The sequence below is a fragment of the Tursiops truncatus genome, chromosome 1 (assembly GCF_011762595.2).
Source record: "Tursiops truncatus isolate mTurTru1 chromosome 1, mTurTru1.mat.Y, whole genome shotgun sequence".
Lineage (NCBI taxonomy): Eukaryota > Metazoa > Chordata > Mammalia > Artiodactyla > Delphinidae > Tursiops > Tursiops truncatus.
In genome coordinates, this window is record NC_047034.1 from 41,915,912 (window position 1) to 41,937,906 (window position 21,995).

General features: G+C 45.7%; 1 protein-coding gene across 2 annotated transcripts in view; it reads left to right on the forward strand.

Moving 5' to 3' along the window:
• The window catches only part of PROX1 (prospero homeobox 1), a 50,607-nt gene that overhangs the window by 23,819 nt on the left and 4,793 nt on the right, over window positions 1-21,995 (forward strand). The gene's annotated exons all lie outside the window — the stretch shown is intronic.

Sequence of the window (21,995 nt, forward strand, 5' to 3'; positions counted from 1 at the left end):
TTTTTTTTTTTTTCTGCTTTGGTATCTCACACAAGCATCCCCCAGTAGGGTAAGAGGTCGAGTGGCAATGAAGAGCCCCCCCATGGGTCCCGTCAGAGTCCTGGGAGCTGACCCACTTCCGTTTCCTTTCCCATCCCCTGCCTCTGCTGCTTGCTTGGAAGACCCATGTGGCCACACAAGAGGGAACTGGCGAATCCAAAGGAACGGCAGCAAGGAACACACACAGAGTGATTCCCTTTCCAGAGAAGAGGTCCCTCCCCCAATAGGCCTTTTTCACATTTAGATTCTGGCGTGTGGATTGAGTTGACATATGCTGCGTTCAGTGGTAGCTTCAAAAGTTGTTTTCTTAAAAAGTCTAGAAAGATGATGGGGAAGTGATTCCATGGTTTCAAACTTTCATGAGCATTCATTTCCTTTCTGGAAGAAACGGTGTGAGAATTTCCCAAGTACCTATGATAAGAGACCCATGGACATCTCTGTTCGCTTGTTTGCTTCTGGTTTTGTTCTTCTGGGAGGACACCCTTGTGTGTTCATTTTGCACACGTGCAGCTTCACGGGCTTGCTGCCCTTCCTTCATACAGTCTTATACATACTTGCATGTGTCTGCAACCTGCATATTCCAGGCACATATGAAGCAGTGCAGATGGTTCCCAGAAAGCCGTATCTATGCAACTATAAGAGATGTGTGGCTATGAGTAAGGCATTTCTTTACTGGCTGATGTGGTGCCTCAGCGTTTTTCATTGAACGGGATGACTTTCCATGAGACAACACCAGCGAATCTCCCAGTACCCACAAAAGCATTTCGCTGAGCCCTGCTGACTGGGGCAATGATGGCTGGAAGTGGGAATGTGGGAAGGGTTCTGCAGGCTGAACCTCTGATGATGAGAATGGACAGGCTGTGGCTTGACAAAGGTGGTCCTTCTCTTGTAGTACCTTGAGGAGGAGAATTTTTCCCCCACATCTGCTCGTGCGCGGACCTTATGTTAATATTCTTGCTTTCCTTATGCAGATAGGTACCCCCAAATGCCCGCAAAGTTCTCAGTGTCAAAGGAGAAAGGGGCGGGCTTCCCTGGTGGCGCAGTGGTTGAGAGTCCGCCTGCCCATGCAGGGGACACGGGTTCGTGCCCCGGTCCGGGAGGATCCCACGTGCCGCGGAGCGGCTGGGCCCGTGAGCCATGGCCGCTGAGCCTGCGCATCCGGAGCCTGTGCTCCGCAACAGGAGAGGCCACAACAGTGAGAGGCCCACGTACCGCAAAAAAAAAAAAAAAGGAGAAAGGGGCACCTCGGTCTGGCCTTGTCAATACCGACCTGAACCCCACTGTCCCCCGCTGCTTGCCCATTCCTCTGGGGACCCTTCTCCCAGTGGTCTTAGCAGATCAGTTTTTGTGGCTTATGAAGAACTGAATGGGGAAGTTTAGCAGCGGGAAAGTCATGGTTTTTCCTTGAAAGTTGGAGTGTTTATACTGCAAGCCACCAATTTCTCTTTGCTATCCAATACCAATGTATTTTTCTTGCCAAATGGGTTATAAGCAAAGTTTTTCTTTGGCCAAACACATTAAAAGTGAGGCTCCTTCTTGTACTTACTGCTTCAGTATTTTAAAGTCTCTGTTGGAACAGAGCACTGGTTTACTGTTTCGACAGAACACTCTAGCAGATTTCTTCTAAAGCTGAAGATTGTGACAATGGCTAAACTTTTTTTTTTTTTTTTTTTTTGGCCACACTTTGTGGCATGTAGGATCTTAGTTCCCTGACCAGGGATCGAACCCGTTTCTCCTGCATGATGACGATGGCTAAACATTTTAAAGAAATCTTATTAAAAGCTTCACTTCTCCCCACCCCCTTTCTGATAAGTCTTTTGCTGTCAACTTTGAGCTAAGAGAATTCAGCGGTGTGCTAGTGAACTAATTGCAGTTTATTATGATAAATATTCGTTTGGCGGCGTGCGTCAAGCTTCATAAAAGAATTGCCCGAGATCCACGGGATGGTTTGTGCATTTTTGCTGAGTGACATACTCAAGAGAACAAATCCTGACAGTGCCCATTAGGATTTTTTAGGGTCGTGTAAACCTTACCTGGTTGGTTTTAATCCCCTACTCAGCGCAAGGGCCAAAATGACACAAACGGGATGGCTGGAATCAAGAGATACCCAACAAGCTGCTCCGTTTAGCATCATCTAAATCCTCCTTTAATATGATTACCATCTGATATTCCTCTCTTTGTGAATCATATCCACTTCCAGCCAGGCCACCTCTCCTTTATCTGCAGTGTCTATTTTAAGACTGCTTCAGTGCAAAGAGTATGGGGCCCAGGGAGCAATTTTGTCACTTCTCATGTGACTTCAGACAAGTTATTGGACTATTCTGGGCCTTATTCCTCCTTCGGTAAAAACTAGGCTCTTTCCGGAAATGTGCTAAGAACAAAGCAGGAGCTGGATTCTGCCCTGCCCCCTCCACTTACCCACACATATGCACATACACACCCCTACCACCACATATGATCCTAATATCATGAAGTAGTTTTTAATTTAGCCTCTCAGTTTGGGGCACTTACTAATAAAATCTTCAGATAAGATGATCCTTCTTTTCTGTGCCTTTGTGCATGGAGGTCAGTGCTTAAGTGAGATGCTTAAAAAGCCGCTGGTCCAATTGCGGTGAGCAGGGGCTACTCTTCGTTGCAGTGCGCGGGCTTCTCATAGCGGTGGTTTCTGTTGTTGCGGAGCGGGGGCTGTAGGCACGCGGACTTCAGTAGTTGTGGCTCGTGGGCTCAGTAGTTGTGGCTAAAAAAAGCCTGCGCGTAGCAACGAAGACCCAACACAGCCAAAAATAAATAAATAAATTTGTAAAAAAAAAAAAAAAAAGCCACTGGTCTTATCATTGTTGCTCTTCCAGTGTGGACCCTGGCTGTGAGCCAGAAGTAGACCCAGCACCTCTATCTGATACCTTAGCTGCTATTGCATGCACTGCTTGACTTTTGCATCTAAGTTTCTCCCCTGAAGAGCAAGTCAAGTGCATCTGCAGTCTAAAATGAGCAAGTGAAGAAGATGGCAAAGTAGAGAACTGTACACCTGGTTTATTCTTAAATTTTTAACCAGATATGGGGCCTCGTAAAGAGACAGAAGTTATGCCTACATGATGCCCAAAGATCCAATCAATTTAAAGGAATATATTAAACCAACCATTAGCTGGCCAAATAATAAAACGTCTTCTTGATTGCATTTTAAAATTTCTCAATCAGTTAATCAGTGGTTTGTAGCAATGATAAAATAGCTCACATTTATTGACTGTTTAGTATGTTCTGGGCACTCTTCTAAGTGGTCTACCCATATTAATTAATTTAATGTGAGTCCTAATGATATGGATATTAATACCAGAAATACTTCAGCTTGCCTAAAGCTTTATACTGTTTCTAAAGCAGTTCTAAGTGGGTGGGAACAGGGGAGCCAGGGAGAGAGAGCGGGGGTGAGGCTAACGCTTGTCTGTCCTTTGCTACCTTCTCCTTCCTTCTTTCCCTCCTCCTCCTCCCCTTGCCTTTTCTCAGCTTTCTGCTCCACCTCTGCCTCTGTCATAAGCTTGCTGGCGGCACCTCTGTCACTGCTAAGCGCCACCCCCCTCCAGCCCCTGCTGCTGATGGCTCTCAAGGCTGGAGTGGCTGCTGACCCCTGGCCTGCGGGAAAATAAAGCAGATGGGGAAGGTTTATCACTAGTGCAGAGGGAGTGGCTCGCATCTCCCTGCTCTTCTAGACCCTGCGCATTTCCTGTCTTGTATGAGTCAGAACCTTCTAAGTGACAGGAGAGCCTGTTCTGCCTTTTGTATCAGTTTACACAATTGCCAAGATTCTTGGCACGGCATTCAGACTTGGGGTGGTGAGAGCTTGAGAAGTCCCAGGGGATGTGGAAGAAGACACTGAAGGGGGAGGGTAGGGGGGGATGAACCACGCTTTCAGCTTGTGCTCAAGGGAAGAAAGTTGGCTACAGGACAGGGGTCGGGCATCTCCCTCCCAACACGAGTCCGTGAAGGTGTTCAGACAGGCACGTTCAGTGACAGGCCGCATTTTTTTTTTTTTTTTTTTTTTTGCGGTACGTGGGCCTCTCACTGCTGTGGCCTCTCCCGTTGCGGAGCACAGGCTCCGGACGCGCAGGCTCAGCGGCTATGGCTCACGGGCCCAGCCGCTCCGCGGCATGTGGGATCTTCCCGGACCGGGGCACGAACCCGTGTCCCCTGCATCGGCAGGCAGACTCTCAACCACTGCGCCACCAGGGAAGTCCAGGCCTCATTTTTAACTCCCGCTTTTCACGTTAAATGAGATGGGTAACAATACGTTCGTCGTTCCAGGTGTTATGGTATATATTGCCATGCTTCATTCTCACTTCATTTTGAAGAGCTTCCAAAATTGATTTTTATAGGGAGGGAAATGAGGTTTGGGATTCCTTCCCAGTTTTTAAATCACACTGATACTTCTGACTTCAGGGGCATAGGAGTTGAATTTTATTACTTCTGTTTCCCTCACAACTGTGGCAGGGAAAGAAGGCAATGAGCGCTGTCAGTTTCCAAGGCAGGTTGACACGTTTTTGCAGAGAACTCGACTAAGGCAACCGATCTGTGTAAGTCACAAAGGTTAAACGCACTGCTCAGGGAGCCGGAAGACAGCCACCCTAGGTTGACTGAGGTAGGCTGGCCGCTGGGAAAGGCAGGATGACCCAGAGCTTGGGGTCTGGGATGGCCTGCATGGAGGTTGGGAAGAGAATGTCGCAGACCCCTTCTTCTGGGCTGACCCTTCTGACCGCAGGGGCATGTGCTTTGGACTGTATTGCTTTTCTGTTTCCCTCACAACTGGGGCAGGAAAGAAGGCAAGGCTTGCAATCAATTTCCAAGACTTCCCTGAGCACTCCTTCTCCTTTTCTCCATTCCCATGAGCTAGCTCTTCCCCCGCGGTGGTCAGCCAGGTGTCCCCCGTGGGCCATTAGTGGCTAGCCAATTAACTGCGGGCAGGGTCCAAACTCGCAGGAGGAGTGACTAACTTCCCTTGCCCTCAATAAAGACCCAGGGCTTTGGATGGAAGGCTTAGAAACAAATAGAAAAGAGAACTTGATTCATTGATTAGTGGGCTTGTAACTGTCATTTCCTAAGATACTAATAACTCACGGGGCAGACGCTCCATCGTGGAGCCAGTGGTTTGACTTATTTCTAGGTGTCACATGACAGGCAAGAAGGGTACTTCTGCAGGCCTCTCTCTGTGTCTTCTCACTCTCCTCTTAGAAAGAGAAAATGAAAAGGCAGCACTCCTCACATCCCCCCACGCACACACCCACCCAAACGCATGACACTTAAACACATAGAGAGCATCCACTCCCTCCACCAGGCTCACCCCCATTCCCAGCCCACTCCCGCTTTCCACACGACGCACGTTTAAGAAGATTTAATATATTTGGAAGTCCTTCATTCGCCCTGTCCCCTCTTTAAAGAAAAATGAGGACAGGTGGATTTAGGAAGCGCTTCCCTCTGCTCCAAATAGATACTTAAATATGAGTGATCATTTGGAAAACTGGCACAGGAGGGAAACCCTTTTACTGCTCTTGCAGTCTTTTGGCCTCAAAGCCGAGGTGTCATTTAAACGATCACACAACGCACTCTTGGTGGGTGGCAGGAGGAAAAGAAACCTTTGCCGTTTCCTTCCCTGCCAGTCCCCCCATTGACAAGCCAAATTGATCTTTTAAGAGACTAAATGAATGTTCTCTAAATATATGTACACACATGGCTATCTGGAAACATATTCCTCGTACAGAATGATTGCCTGAAATTTGAAGGAGGGAGCCGTAAAGACGCCAGGCTGGGTGGGGAAGGGGGGGGGAGGTGGCAGGGGTAGGGGAGGGCACAGGGAGAACTGCGTGCCCGAAGCTTCATTTTTGCACCGCCGTCCATCTGGGATTCAAGGTGTTGATCAGTATAATGAAGCAGGCCCATTGATTTATCATCTATTTGGTAATGTCGTTGCATTTTTAGCGCCCTGTGTCTTTTTTGTCATCGGGTTACATTCAAGCACAGGAAGATCAACGTTCAAACCTCCTTACTCAACAGCTTTATTAGTTATAGCATTCCATGACCTTTCTCAACATTCTTAAAGAAAAAGATACAGTGTAATGTCGCTTTACTTTGCTTATTGTCCTTTGTTGGGGGGAACAAAGCATTTTCTACAGTGGCTATAGCACATAATTATACAACTTTCAATGGCAGTGTCTTGGTATCAAAGTTCAGAGGAGCCTTTAGAAAAAAAAAAAAAAAAGATGTTTTGTGGCAGCCTAGGGAGGGTCTCATCTTTCCTTCAGAAAATAGTTCAAGGCTCTTCTGTCAAGCTTCCCTACTTAGAGCTTTTTCTCCTCCTGCTTCATAAAGTTTAAAGCAGATTCAGTGGAGTTCTATGATCTATTTCCTTTGAAAGATTGTTCCTCGGCACAGAGAGGCCCTTTGACTTCAAGAGTTCACAGATTCATGTCTTTAGGTATCATATGTCTGACCTTATCAGTTACTCCATTTAATGTCAGAGAAAAAGTCTCAACTCTTTGTGTTTGTCTGTTTTGCCTCTGTGAAATGATTTGGTGAAAAGACCATCCTTTTTAACACACCACTGAGAGGCCGTTTCTGCTGCAACCTACCCTGTGGCTTTTCTCTCTTTAAAAAAAAAAAAATTGTCCTTGTGTTTTGTGTATGGATGAGTTCACAGTGAGAATAGAATTATACAAGGGCAGGCGCACACACAAAAAAATCTTTTGCTTTCCTCCCACACCTCCCCCCGCCCAGTGATCTATTGGCTCTCTTGGTGGCTGTACCCCAACAGGCAAAGCCATTTAGCAAACACAGAGGTGGCAGCCGCGTCCACTGCTGGGACAGCATTGGGTTTTTCCCTTGCTTCGACCTACCCCTAAGGCCTTCATAATTAATTGTCCTTCAGAGATGAGGAAAGTTCAGAGACAGTGTGTGGCATGATGGCCATTGTCTGACGTTCAGTTCTCCTCGCCTCGCCTCTTTCTCTGTGCCCCACAAAGGGTTATCAATAGGAGAAAGGGAGCCCGTTCTCTGCTGAGAGCCGCCGGTGGTGGTTGGAGCTTTCAGTGGGTCGGTATCATTGTGTTCGGCCCATCCTGGATTAAATGTCTGCAGGTCTAACCACCTCTTGAAAAGCAGCCTGTTTATTTCGCCTAGATTAAACAAACTCATTTAGCGAACCCCAGGCTTGTTCAAAAGTTGGTGATCCCTTTTCACGTGGCAGATAACATTTTAAATCACATTTCCTCACCCCATCCCACCCCGGCCCCGCCCCCAGGATTTTATTGCACTTTTAACTGTTGGGTTCTTTTTCAGCCATAGGGCAGAAAATGAAATGATCGTTCAGTCACTTCTCTTAACCACTTCAGTGTACACTTGCCAGAATGAATGTTTTTGCAAACATTCTTCTGACGAAGCGTAGGACTTTGGTTCTTGAAAGTAGATTATCCTCGTTTTAAAATATTGTTTCACCTTCAACGATTGCCTCAAGCCAGTCTTCAGTGCTATTTGGTAACAGGACGTAAAACAAATACAACCTGTTCCCCGCCCCCCCTCCCTACCCCTGCCCTTTTGGCTGAGACACCAAATAAAGATGCACTATGGAGACAGCTATTTGCAAAGTAAAGGGAAAAGAGAGCGATTAATGATGATTATACTACTGTTCCTGTTAAATAGAGTGAAGCCAAGAAAACAAATAGAATCGTTCTTCCTAGGAGCAGTTGAACCAGCACGTTAGAGAGGTTTAAGATCGCTTCCCTGTAGTGTTCACAGAGACCTCAAGGCAGAAGGAAACCGTATTTAAAGAGCATTTCTGTGTCCCTGAGAGCAGTGTCTTCTGGAGAAAGGGGCCTACAGGATGGGCAGAATCTATTCTGTCCCTGTTGTTCTTTGAAGACACTCTCACAACAGACCCTTTGCTATTGAAAGAGAACCTGGATCTGGAAGTTGACACAACTACTAGAGTCATACCAAAAAGGGGATCATAAAAAATTAAAGTTATTCTTATGAATCTTTCATTAGAAGTAATGAAAAGGGACAGTAGTGTAGTCTAAGTCCTTTGTGTTGCCAGCCCTTCTTCCGGCCTCTGGGCTATTGTTCTTTCAGCTCCTCAAACAGACTTTTCACTTTCAAACTGACAAAAGTCACTTAAAAGCCAGACAGCTGTACTAACACACCCACCTTACGAAGCTGGAGCCAGGGCAGGTGCCGAGGCCAGCTGAGAGACCTTGTTTAAAATGGGCAGGGGCAGCTCCCTCCTGCCTTCCTGTTGTTTTCGTGCTCTGCTTTGAGGTGGACCATTTATTGCTACTGTGCGATCCTCCCTCCAGGCGCCCCCAAATATTTCTTGCATTTTCTTTGCAGCAGGAAACCTTGACACTCATGCTAATGTTTGTCCCTCGGGTTGGGTTGAATGGCTAGGGTCAGGTTCGTGGAAGGTGGAGCACAGAACTTAGCAGAATCACAAGGAGTTTTACTCAAAACTCTTTCCTTCCGTTTCTCCCCTTCCTCCTCTTTTTCCAGCCTTTTCCAACCAGTCTGAATCTCTCGTAAGCTTTTCAGATTTCTGTGGCCTCTTCAGGAGTAGCTGGGATTGGATAAAACACAGCCACCAGTGGTGGGGACAAGCCTCACCTTAGGATGTGAGATACAGCTAGAGAGAGGTAGGCAGGTAGTCCTGCCCGCGTCCCAGGCCTCAGGGCGCAGCCGCCATGGGCCCCGGCGAGTCCTCCCCGTGTGTGTATTACAGCCCCCCTGCTCCCCTGTCACCTTGTGTACAGTCTGGTCTGTGACACTGATGGTGATTATGTCATTATTTTGCTCTGGGGGCCCTGGCACATCTGCAGAGCCCAAGCACATCTTCTTTGTTGCGCTGGCAATCGTCCTGCACCACAAATGCTTCATTAGCCCTGCTGGCGGCCTCCTTGCCAGACGCGAGTGCCCAAATCCAGGCTTCTTTCTGCTCCGTTCTTTTGTGCAGCTGATGATCGCGTATTCATCTTCCTGGTTCTTCCCCATTTTCCTCGACTTCTGAACTCCAGATGTCCCAGTGTTCTTGCCCAGAGCCCTTGAAAGTGCACAACGCGAAACAAGGCAACTCTTTACCCCTTAACCCATCCTCACCCCTTCCCACCTTCCTACTTTTCTCCTCCCCAGACGAAGAGTGATTCTGAATATCTCCCCAACAGGAGGACTAACGTTTTCAGACTTGCAGTTTGAAAAGATACCACGGGATTGCTCCCAACTTACAGTGGCACTTACGGTTAGAATGAGGACTTATTAGGCATTTGCTTGGAGATGGGTGCCTTTCTCCTGCAGCCCCTTCCCTCTCCTCGGCTCTTTTATTTCCTCCTGCACATTGCCACGTTTTACCAATCTTCAGCAAGCAGTCTAAAATGTGAGTACAGAAAATATTCTTCATGCCTCGCTGAGCATGTTATAGTCATCTGAAGGTTCTTTTTCTCTGCATGGCATCTTCGTCTGCACTCTACCCCCTCCCAAAATCCCCTGCCCCCTCCTCCTGCTGTCATAACCTTTTTTTTTTTAATTTATTTATTTTTGGCTGCCTTTGGCTCCCCAACAATGACCTATTATTAGATATTGAAAGTGACGAACACGTGGCTGTTTTGGAAACGAGCTAAAACATTTCTCTCGAGTTTTATTCTATATGTTTAGAATACATACAGCACAGCTTTTCTTAAGGTGTGCTGATTTCTACATTAACTGCAGGAAATTTTAGAGCTTAATATCTTGGGCTGTGATGGGTACTACATAATCGGTATGTTTAATTTCCCCTTAAATGTGAGTTAATTGATCTGTGTTAGCAGCTTCTCCAATAGAGAGTTTAACCAGTTCTGTCCCCCCACCACTGCAACATAAGATGTTTCCAACGTCTCTCTGTTTGAGTAAAATGTAGATTTTAATTTGAAGGTCTACTGAAAGGAGTAAGTTCATATTTTTTATAGGAAGCATGGTCAGATCACTGTCCTGAATTCTAATTCGGAATCCGAGGACAAAGACCCTGGCAAGGATTAAAGAAAACCCCCTCCGAGGAGTGAGTTGCTGTTTTGTACTAGGTTTCTGAGCTTACCAGTCATTGACCCCTGTTCTGAATATTAGGAACAAGCTAGGTAACAGAGTGAGGACAGAGGTGGCCAGATCAGTAGGCCAGCAGCCCTGGGCAGGGAGCATGTCGGGAGAGGCGGGTACCTGTCACTGATTGCATCATTTTCGAAAGACTCAGGATGTCCCCAGAACATTGCTAACCTGCCATTTTTAGATCATTATGGTTTTATCAGCCCTGGGTTTATTAAAACCTTTTTAAAAATGTAACTCCATTCTCAGAATACACCACTTCTCAAGGTAGTCATTCTCTAAATGTCTTACCTGCTGTGAAAATAGTATCTTCTTTGTATGGCTGTTAAAGTGATTTCCCTGGAACTCCAAAGGGATATCCCTTGTTAGAATATCCTGGGATTTGTGAACAGGACTGTGGCCATATTCTCCATTTCCTCTCTGATTTTAGAGACTTTGATCATTACTCCCCCTTAATCTTCATTTCTCCAGATTAAGGAGCTCTAATCCTTTTTAAAAGTCTAATCTCATACAGTAAGTGGGTTGCGTCTGATCATTTTAGCAGCCCTTCTGTAATGCTCTTCCGGCAGGACCATGTTTTCCTGAGGGACAGTTACAATTACAGGACAACAGGGCAGAATTCCAGTGGGCAGCCACATCACGGTTTTATACCTCACATACACCTCCAGTGCGGCTTTTCTGATCGCCCCCAAAGTTCATCCTCAGAGGCTGGATTTCTTGACTAGCGTCTCAGTAGCACTTACTGGTTCAAATGATCCTATGAGACCAATTTATGAGACCCTTGGCAAGTATTCTTGCAAATCTGATTGTTCTACGGAACATATCCAGCCAAATAAAAATTGCACAGATCCACCCTGCTGTGCAGATGTTTTCAGTGTTTTTGTAGGTAACGTATTGGAGTGTTTGACATCATGAAGACACAGCCTTAACCTTGGGCTTGAGTCTACAAAAATGACAACTAAGGCAAGAAAGCTCTGATCTCTGTATTATTCTCAAGCAGGAAACAAAATGTTCACTTACAAGTAGGTATAATTTTATATAAAAACATCACCTTGAGATCTTAAAAGGGACTTCCTTTGGGGGAGTCTTTCCAATGTCAGTGGTCCTGGACTAATAACAGCGTAGAACTTAAGAGCATGGTTTCTGGAACCAGTCCCTGGGATCAAATCCCAGCGCTGACGCTTTCTAGCAGTGAAACCTTGGCAAGTGTCTTACCCTCTCTGTGCCTGCCTCAGCGTCCTCATCTGTAAAATGGGGGAAATGATAGTGCCTACCTCACAGAGTTGTTGTGAGAATTAAAGGAACGTCCATGAATATGTTAGCACGAAGTCAGCGCTATATAAGCATTTGCTTTCATTCATTTGTCAAGCCAAAGAGAAGTTCCCTTGTCGCCACTGTCAGTAACCCAACTCTTGCATCATTTCCTGCTGACCCTAAACAGGAAAACAAACAAACAGAAGAGCAAACAGGGAGTTCCCGTTAGAATTGGGACAAAGAGTCAGTGCAAAACTGGTTTTGAAAAGAGAAAGTGATTCCTCCTGCCCCAAGGTTGGCTATAAAGATGACAGCAGCCCGGAACAGCTCCGGGCTTCTGGAGTCATGGGTTCCAGATGAGAAGGGCAGCCACGAGATGACAGGGTAGCGTGGAAGGAGCCCCAGATGGGAGGGTCTGCCCCTGGCAGCACCTGCCTCTGTGGGCTCCACTTCGTTCACCTGTAAAGTGATAAGATTCAAAACAGAGCTTTGTTCTAGCTCTGAAATTCTGCGATTCTAGAACAGAAGACATTATGCCTTCTCTACATAAGTCCCGTGCAGGATGCAAAGCTTTAAGCAGTGACTGTGGAGGCCCTGGGAATACAGATGGCAACCAGGTGGGGCCACTTCCACCCTTGGGGTGCTGCTGTGTCTTAATTATCTTAGTAAAAATCTCCAGGGTGCCCAGTTTAGTGTTCTCCCAAGGCCCTCTTTGCAGATCTTTTAACAGTGCCCTTGGAGATGTGGCAACTCCCTTGCTGGGATTATAGAGGCGAATTTTTCAAATTCATAGACAATTTATTGGCATTATATCTGCTGCTCACTTTGTTGTGGTGGCTAGGGCAGCCAAACAGTGAGGTCATTCATCCGAGAAGCCCTCATGCCTGTGGGTTTTCTAGGAGACGATATGGACCTGAACAAACTAACAGAGAGCCTGTATACCTGTCCCCACACACGTTCCACCGGGGCCACAACTCAGCCCAGACAATCGGCCTGTGTAATACGTATTAACTTCTGTAGAATATACAACATCTCCCCTCTTTCAAGACAGAATTAATTGTTTTGGATGTTATAACGACCGTCACTACTAGGTTTGGTTGGTAGTTTTTGTAAAAGCAACATCATCCTTCCCTTTAAGCATGTCTCAAATGATAGTAGTCAATCGGGAATGTCTTTTCCACTGGGATTTTGTATGTACAGCGTTGTGTTTGGGAGGTATCCAATCCTCACACAGGTCACCTGGATATGTTTTTTTCTATCTTTCTTAACGGTAATTGTACCCAACCTCTGTTTTTTTTTTTTAAGGCTACCTTAACGGTGGAAAATAAAATCTGGTACTAAAAATGACTTTTAGTAAAAGGTAATATATTCCCTGAGCACAGATATGGGGGTTTGAGTAGGGGTGAAGGAAGAGGCATGATCAGAAGCAGAAGTCGGCTGTGCTCTCAAGGCCACTGTACTTCCTTTAATACAGAGAGTATTTTTCAAAGATTTATCATCTTTTTTTTTTTTTTGGCTGTGCTGCGCAGCTTGCGGGATCTTAGTTCCCCAACCGGGGATTGAACCCGTGCCCTCAGCAGCGAAAGCGTGGAGTCCTAACCACTGGACTGCCAGGGAATTCCCAGAGATTCATCATCTTAAATGACCTGAAGGTGTACCAAATAATTTGTATGTAGACTCCTGACCCTGCCTTTCAGCAGGGCCAGTCCCAGGTCTCGACAGCATCCTAAGTCTTCCCACCGCAGACATAACCTCCAGACCCATGAGGTGTCGGTAGGGTTCTAGAGGACTTCCAAAGGCTCCCGGGGCCCTTCTGGAATCTGTTTCTCTGACTTTCCGAGCTATTTACCTTTCTTGAAAAAGGAATGTCGAAGCCCTTCACAAAACTCTTAGGTTGCTTTTGAAATACGGCTCATGCTTAGTTTTGCAAAGGGTAAGCCTGGAGGAGAAACCCATAGAGTTCCCTAGGACACAAAGCAGAATTTTTCTGACTTTTTTGCCTTTCATCCCAGTCCCTTCCCAAAACAACCCAGGTATTATTGGGGCTGCATCAGCTGTTGTCAGCAGAGAGGCGGCATCTCCCGTGACCCGGCGTTCTCCGAAGCTCTGTTCATCTAGCATCCGTATCTCCCAGTGCCTTCTTTGGTGCTTACTCTGAGCAATGCTATTCTCATTGTCCTGCCTCAACCCCACTTCCTAGCAGTCTCTCCCTAGGCTTCTCTCTCACATTGCTCCACCCACATGAATAAAGGACACACGCTAGTTCTGATGTTAGCCTGGGCAAAGCGGAATTATGAAGGTAAACCTCTGCAGAAAACAATCACGGGATGCATTCTCCAACGAAACAGGAGTAACTGCGATTATCCGTGCCCCAGCTTCCTTCGTGCAATATTGGAGAGTTGATGCCATGTTGTTTTTGAATAATCTCCCATCCAAGAAGGGCAGCAAGCTTGGCCCTATTTATCCTACTGCCTCACCCAGTAATGGTAGCAAAAGTTAAACTTCAAGCACTATGAGCCTGTCTTGAACTCAGACGCGGTTGGCACATAATTCATGGGGTTGACTTGAAGGGAAGTTAGTTAAGGCTGCAGAGTGACTGGTATACTGCTTATTTTCCCCTCGAAGCTGATTCATTACCTGTGTCACGAAGGAGGGATAGATTCCTCCATGTAGTTCGTTTGAATATTTGCTGGCAGGAAAGCTCCTAACGAAAAGCTCGCTGTCAAAGCAGGGCAAGACTGAGGTCCACCTGGTTCTTCGCATCTCTCTGTGTGGTCCATTAATTATTCCTGTAGACACGGCCAGCCTTACACGCATCTGAGGAGTGGCGTGACAATGTAGGTTGAATTCGGGTATGTTGATCCCAGCTACCCTTGCAAGAACTACTAGTGTGCTGACACAGGATTAGAGAAGAATGAAAGAGCATTAGGCCTTCAGAAAAGTGGTTAGCTCTTAAGTGTGGCTGAGAGCAGAGCTTGGCACACTCTGGCCTACAGGCCAGCTCTGGCACTGAATCTGTTTTTTATGACCCTTGTTAAGAAAGGTTTTTATATTTGTAAAGCAATGTGAAAAAGATGAATATGCAGCAGAGACCAAATGTAGTCCACAAAGCCTATGTATTTACTGTCCAGCCCTTTGTAGAAAAAGTTTGCCGACCCCTGGCAGAGGCTTTTTCTCTCTTTGGTAGAACGTGAACTCTCTGAGATCCTTTCTAGTTCTGAAGTTCCAAAACTACGCTTCTTTGATGCAGTAGTCTCGGTCCCATCTTATCCGAACAGCCTACCAGATGTGTCCTTCCAGCAGAGAGCTCACCCTTGTTTTTAAGATGGGAGAGTATCTTTATAGTCTCTTGGGGGTGGAGGGACGGGAGAAAATATGAGATTTTAGCGTTTGATGCCTTTTCTATGATTTTGTTTTTGTTTTATTTTGACTGATGCTCATTTAAACTTGGAGTCATGTGTTGAGACGTGTTTGGGAGAGAAGGAAAATTTAACTCATGACAACGAATAACATGACAACTACTGTATTTCCTAATACATACAACACCAAGACCTCCAAGCATGAGCAAGCAAACTAGCCACTTTAGGCATATTTGGTGAACCAGATTTCAGCGGCACAAAATAATTTTGACAGCCTCATAGAGTTTATTATAAAGACATTCGTCATTCCATTCCCAGCAAGCTAGTACTTCCTTTTCTGGGGCTGTGGGAGACATGGTTATTTATCTTGGTATCTATAGGCAAAGTTGCCAGTGGGATGTTTACACAGTTTAAAATGTATACACGAATTATTAACAGGTAGCATCGATGTGAAGGCAGTCGTTTTTATTACCTAAAGTCACAGTTTTTCCAAATGCTCAATCCCAGCACATTTTATCAATGTGTATGTTATCAACATCTGAAACATATAGGAATTTTATTGTGAATTCTGTAATTTGGGAATACCCACTCTTAAAAGGTAAAAGGTTCAAATTCAGATGAGGCAACAAAGAAACTCCTCAGGGCAGCCTTGGCCCTTCCTTCGCGCTGTTGAGAGAAGTCCACGTGAGGGGTGATGGCCAAGCCCATACGGCCACACCGCAGACCAGAGTCCACTGCCTGGCATCCTTTGCCATGGCGCTCCACTGTCCAGTCAAGGTAGATCCTTAACCTCCCTCCTTGCAGTTCCCGTGTGACCCTTCGTTCTTTTTATTACATTCCCTCCAACGGACTGTTTGCACCATGTCCTAGCCGGGCGCCACTTTGCCGGCATTTATAAGAGCTGGTGTGGCATCGGGATGGCGGGCAATTTCACTTGGAAGTGTATCCCCACAAGCTCAGTGCAGGTCCCTGCTGTAGCCACAAGACAAGAGACAGGCTTTCCTTTTGCCACTTTTCCTAATTATCCCTGCAGTTCTTGCAGGCTGGCCGAGAGAAACCTTGAGGCTGTTGCGTGGATCTCGCCCACTCAGGGTCCTTCCCCGGCCCTTCCCCAGGTCGGCCTCCCCGCCCCCAGCTCCTCCCTTGCATATTAATATGACACTGCATGGTGCTCACAGAAAGGAGCAGCTTCCACCAGCTGAAACCTCTGATCCCAAACCCACTAGAGAGTTTGGCTTTTGGAGTTTGGCAAGAAAGCCTGTTGCCCATCAGGTCAGCATGAATAAAGATTTCTTTCTTCCTTTCTTTTTTTAAAATCAAGCATCAACCGACACTGCCCCCAGAGCTCTTTTTCTCAAGACAATTTAACCCCTTCTCCCAAGTACATTTATTTTCTATTCTGAATGTGCGCATTATTTTGTTTTTTCTCTTTTCCTGTGAGACAACCAAGAAATCTACCCCATGTAAAATTTGAAAGCCAGATCAATTCTAAACCGTCTTATCACTTTTAAAGTATGTTTATCCAGCTTTGTAGGAAGAATGAGCAGACTGTTTGAAGGCCACATACTTTTCAAACCTTGGTTGCAACACGTTTGCCCCGTTTTGAAACTGTCTTTATCAGGCCGAGAAAACGAAAATCTATTTGACAAAGTGGCACTCTGGCCAGTTTATCTTGCAATATGGCTTTAGTTCACTGAGTCTATTGATTTCCTTAAATTAATGTTTACAGAATGCTACTGAATTTTGCTCAACAGAACATTGTTCTTTTGAAGGTTTACAAAAAATTGATACAGACTGTTACTGCCATGTGTTCCTTTGCTTAGACGGAGGAAACATGGCGGGGGGGGGGGTGGTTCTTTTTTCGTTGTTTTGTTTTAAGGATAGCCTTGAACTCTAGCCACTTCCTATAAGCATTTAGCCTTCACATATTTAAGTAGCAAAACATGTAAGTAGGAGGTGAGCCCACTCATAGGCCTCAAATTGTGTGGGCATCACACTGACCTAATCCTGTAAGGTCCCTGAAAGCTGAAGCCACCTGGAGCATCGGAGTCAGAGAGACTTTAGTCTGAAGCCCGGCTGTGGCTGCAGATTCTTCCTCGGCCTCATTCGGTGTAGCATCTGCAAGCAGTTTTGTAGCCAGCGCTCCCTGAATAATTCCAGTCCTTTGAAACAGAGGTGCGAGCATCCTATTAAATTTTAAACGCCATGTAGCCATTTGGTAGGAACTCTTAAATATAACACCTTGCTCTTTGACTGTGGTGCTCAGTGCCTAGTACACAAAACCTAGTCTCTAGAGTTGATTTTAAAATTGGCCTTTCCAGGGAAGCTTATGTGGCCGTTCAGCCCCTGACAGGATTCTGGTCACACTCATGAAATGACTGAAATAAAACTTGGGAAACACAAAGCAACTTTTCTCAGTGTGTTCACTCGGCCAATAAAATCAGCCACGTGAACCTCCTCAAAGCATCTCTCAAGACACTGCTTTGCATACACTTAATAATCACAGTGAACTGGCTCCTAGGAAGTGGATGGACTCCTCCTTAAGGTTCTAACCACCACCTTACATTTGGATACTATTTGGATACATTTGGATACAAAGCCCATTCGTGCCTGTTTTCCCATCCAATCCTTCCCCATAATGAGAGGGCACTGGAACACAATCTCACCATCCCCTGCACCCTTTCTGCCCTTCTGAAGGGCCAGCTAGTCCCCGGCTGTACACGCAGGATAAATGCGTGTGTGACTGCTAAGGGAGACCCCCTAGTCGCAGCATCTTGTCACCATCTTTCATAGCTCCGCGATTCCCCTCTTCCACCTCTGGCAGGAGAATTCAGTGAGAGTGAGACAGTGGAGAGGAACAGCAATAACGTATCTGTCCTTCCCTTTTTGTCTGATAATCTCAATGAGGAGTTACTGAAGCATCTGAGTTTATCCATTTAAGTCCACTCTGTCTGCAGTCTAAGTCCCCAGTTTGTGCCACTGCCGTCAGGAGATATGTCTCTCCTTGATCAATATTTACTTAACAAACATCAGGGATGGGAGAGTTTGTTTAGAGGAATCACGTGCACACTAGGGTGAATGAATGCTCGGGAAAGTACTTCAACTTTGTCTCCTTTCCTAGGATCTTGATGTTTGTGTGTGTGCACATGCACGCAGCCGCGTACAGATGCCCTTTTTCTTTTTAACTTCTCCAAAGACACTTAGAAGTTGTCTAGAAAAATGCCTCACTGTATATGGTTATGGTTAGTACATTATCTATCCCTTAAGAGAACTCACGACGTCAATTCAGTTGCAAAAATCCTGGCCCCAAGTTTGCTTTTCCTTTTGTGCTCCAGTACAGGTTAAACATTTTGGAAACGCTCTTAGGATGAATTAGATGCACAAGCATCTTCCTTTGACCCCTTTCAGATGAGTGGAAGGGAAGAAAATGCAGATGGAAACAATAAAAGCGATTTGATAGGGCAACTCTAACTATATACTACTGATGGCATGACATCTTTTTTTAGAAAGCCCAAGGAGAAAAGTAGCTCTCGAGATTTTCAAAGCCTCTTACCCAGTTTTCGGAATCAGACGTGTTTAACTCTAATAATAAATACAAACACCACAGTGTTGAAGTTTAGAGATCGCTGTTCTTTCAACTTCACTCAAACAATTGCTTGAAGGCTCAAGTCAGTGCCTTCAATGCAGTTGACTTGGAGGCATCTGGGTCTAGTTTGAGGGGTTTTGTTTCTGTGTGGGTAGAGGCCGGGGCGGGGGACTGTGGGAGTTATTTATTTATTTGATTTTGTGAATCGGAGTTGTAAAAGCCATCTGAAATATTCATGCAGAATTGTCTGAGAAGCCCGTTTCTGTTTTATTTACTGCACAGTAGACCAGCCACAGCGGATTAGTTCTACAATACCCGTAACAAAAGCCCAACAGCTGATGCATGTGATGTTAGGAGGTGACAAAACAGTTAAAGTATGCTGCTGGCTACAGGCAAGCAGTCAGCAGATGCAGACAAAAGGGTTTGTGACAAGAATAACTCTCTCTCCAAGGCGAGCAGTGAAGAGTATCCAAAATACCAGTACCCTTTTCTCCTTGACATGGTCTTCTTACAGTCAGCATTTTATTGCCCTTTTATAGTATTTTTTTTTTAAATGGAGGAGGATGAAGAAAGAAAACCCACACGCAAACTAATTCACCAAAATACTAGCCAGGATTTTACTTTCCCATCAGTTAGCCACTTCTGCCCATATATATATCTCCTTTTCCATTTCCCCACTGAAGTCTGAAAAAGAAAAATAGTTTAAAAGATGAACCTAAAAGATGATCTCTCTTGATAAGATCGTAATCTACTGATTGATTCGCTTGATAAGCCCTTTGAGCCATTGGTTATCGGGGAGGGGCCAGGGAGAGAGGTCAATGCCTGGTTTGTTTTCTGTCCATTTCAGCAAAGATCATTCCACTGATGAAATTCGGCCAGTGGACCAGTTTTTAAAGGGGATGGAGGATGGAAAGGTATCCACGGGGAGCTGTGAAAGGGGCAGGGTTTAGGTCCCCTGCGAGAGGCTGATGGATGAGCCTACGGATGTTTCCGAGGTGTGAAAAATCAGCTTCTCTATCTCCAGAAAATAGGAGAGGCTGTCTTCTTTTTAACCTTTGTAATTCCCCTTCTATTCTCTGTGACATTCATTCATCTGCCAAGAGCGTTTGGCAAGGTTTGGGCCAGTGAGCACACTTCCAGTGACCGCTAACCTTGGTATGTCCTGACACTTATGATGAGTGTCTGCAGGACACAGAAAGCAGGCAGCCTGCTATGTCAGGCTTTTATTATGTACTGCAGAGGCTAGGGACAGTCAGTTTAATAAAACAAATCATCCTTGAAGGTAAAGCAACTGGGAAGAGGAGGAGGAAGACGGGGGGCAAACGTGTCTTTGCCACTCATTCTGATTAAAAAAAAAAAAAAAGAACAGCAAAGCAACCACTCACCCAACACACGGTGCGTGCGCGCGCGCGCCTGTGGGTGCGCACGCCTTGCGCGCACATATGGGCAACTCGGGCACGGGCTGACAGACTGGAAAACATCCTCCCATTTCTCCCGTTTTATCTAAGCCCACGGGGCCCTCATGTGCTCTGAGGAGACTCAAGTGCAAACAATTGTGGTGAAATGGGAGGATGCTGATAGCCAACCCCCTTGAAATATATGAGTGCATTCAAGTACCTCCCCGCAGTGATATTCTCCTCCAAATATCAGAGCAAGGAGAGGCAAGACCATTTGGGGTGAGGTTCCTATATTGGGATGCCTTTTATCAAAGCAAAGTTTCCACTCTCCTCTCCTGAAGAACACTCAGCACTCCCACAATAGCCTCAGAGTCCCAGCCAGAGACTTTGGAAGCCTTTTGTTTTTCCCCTGTGGCATGTCCAAAGGCACGGCCTTCCCTCCCCCTCCCAGCGGCCTGCATTGTCTTGCATTCCAGGGACTTGATTGACTGTTGCCACCTGATGCTGAGGAGATAACTCTAGGGTTCATTCTGCAGATTGTTGGGTTCTATTAAAAGAAACCTAGATAAGGGATTACTTGTCACTAAGGGATTTTCTGCAGATGTTTATTAGTGATTGGAAATCCATTAGGTGTGAAGAGGTACTGAAAAAATATGGGCAACACCATTCTCATAACCCTGAATTCGAAGATACCCCCCCAAAAACATCAGAAAGGACTCCCCCGCCCCTTACTCTGTTAAATGGAGTTGGGGAAACTTTTCTGGCAGAGAGGTAAGGGTCTCTTTTTCGTGGGTGATAGTTCTACCTGTGGATGGGATTCCTTGGCACTCAGCTCAGTTGCTACACATCAGTTTACCTCTCTGGAGCCACCAAAGAAAGATTAATTGCTCTAGTAGTAGAGGATCTCATTATAACTTTCTTTTACCTAGCCCAATCCATTGCATGAGTATTGCCTCAAAGTAAGCAAGAAATTAGCAAACCATTTGCAAAGAATTCATCCCTTCCCAAACATAAACCAATAACTGTAGTCTCCTCTTGGGAATCTTTTGTGTCATTTGCACTTATTTTGAAGTTACTAGCTCTTCCGTGGTTTTTCTAAACCACAGATCCACAGCTTGTCAAGGTTTTGATGCCTCTTCTAAGTAGGACATTGCATTAAAAAGGAACCAGCATGGTTTAATGGAAAGACACCTGGATAAGTTGTTTCACGTGAGTCTCTTCATCTCGTAATTTCTTCATCTCACAGAATCTGTTTCTTCATCTATAAAATGAGTTCTGAGATCTATTTCAAGTCTTTAAATTCTGTTTTCGATCCTTACTTTAAAATTCCTTTTTTGTTTCAGTATTTAGGGAGAAGGTAAGTGTGACTCTAGCGCAGTGTAGAACAAAGCAGAAGGCAGGGTCTCATTATGAACGGTTTATCAAAGATGATGCGAAAGAACTCTGTGAAGCATTGTGAGGGATACGCAGAATAGAAGCCAGGACTTCCTCTCTAAAGACATCTTATGGTACATTCATTGCATCTAGAAATAAGTAGGTGAAAAGGTAAATAACATCAAGACACAAATACAAAAGATGTTAAAGGACAGCCCAAGATTACTGCCAAAAGAAATGCATGTTTAAAACAGGATAAGACGCACTAAAATCCAGTAACCAGCATGGTGAATGATAAGGAATAACAGGGTGGAGGCTGCACGCGCCTCCAAAGAAATTACTTTGAGTTGCTCTCAGGCAAACCCTAGAACTACGCTTCTTCCCTCCTCCAGGGCTGATGCCGTTCTGGACGCACCTCCCTCCTCTGACTGTCTTAAACATCAGCCCTGCTCCCTTGGTCCCTGGCTCCCTAGATCTCTTGGGGGGTCCTTGGAGTGGGTGGGACTTCATCTGGAGCCGCTGCCATACCCTCTGTCCCTCCAGCTCTCCGCCAGGCCAGGCCGCATCCCCGAGTGTTCAAGGAACATAGATCTTCATCGTGGATCTGTTGCTAATGGGCAGGAAAACCACTCTGATGATGTTTCTGTAGCATTTGACTAACAGCTCCCAAACCTAGTAGTTAGAGTGGGTAGTTGCACTGCATAACTGTTCTCCAGCCAGAATCCCTCTCTCAGTAATGCCCATTTGATAAAATGTGAAGGATCATCTTTGGGGAAGAGGGAGGAGTACTCAAAAGGGCTGCTTAATGACTTTTTTTTTTTTTTTTTTGCGGTACGCGGGCCTCTCACTGCTGTGGCCTCTCCCATTGTGGAGCACAGGCTCCGGACGCGC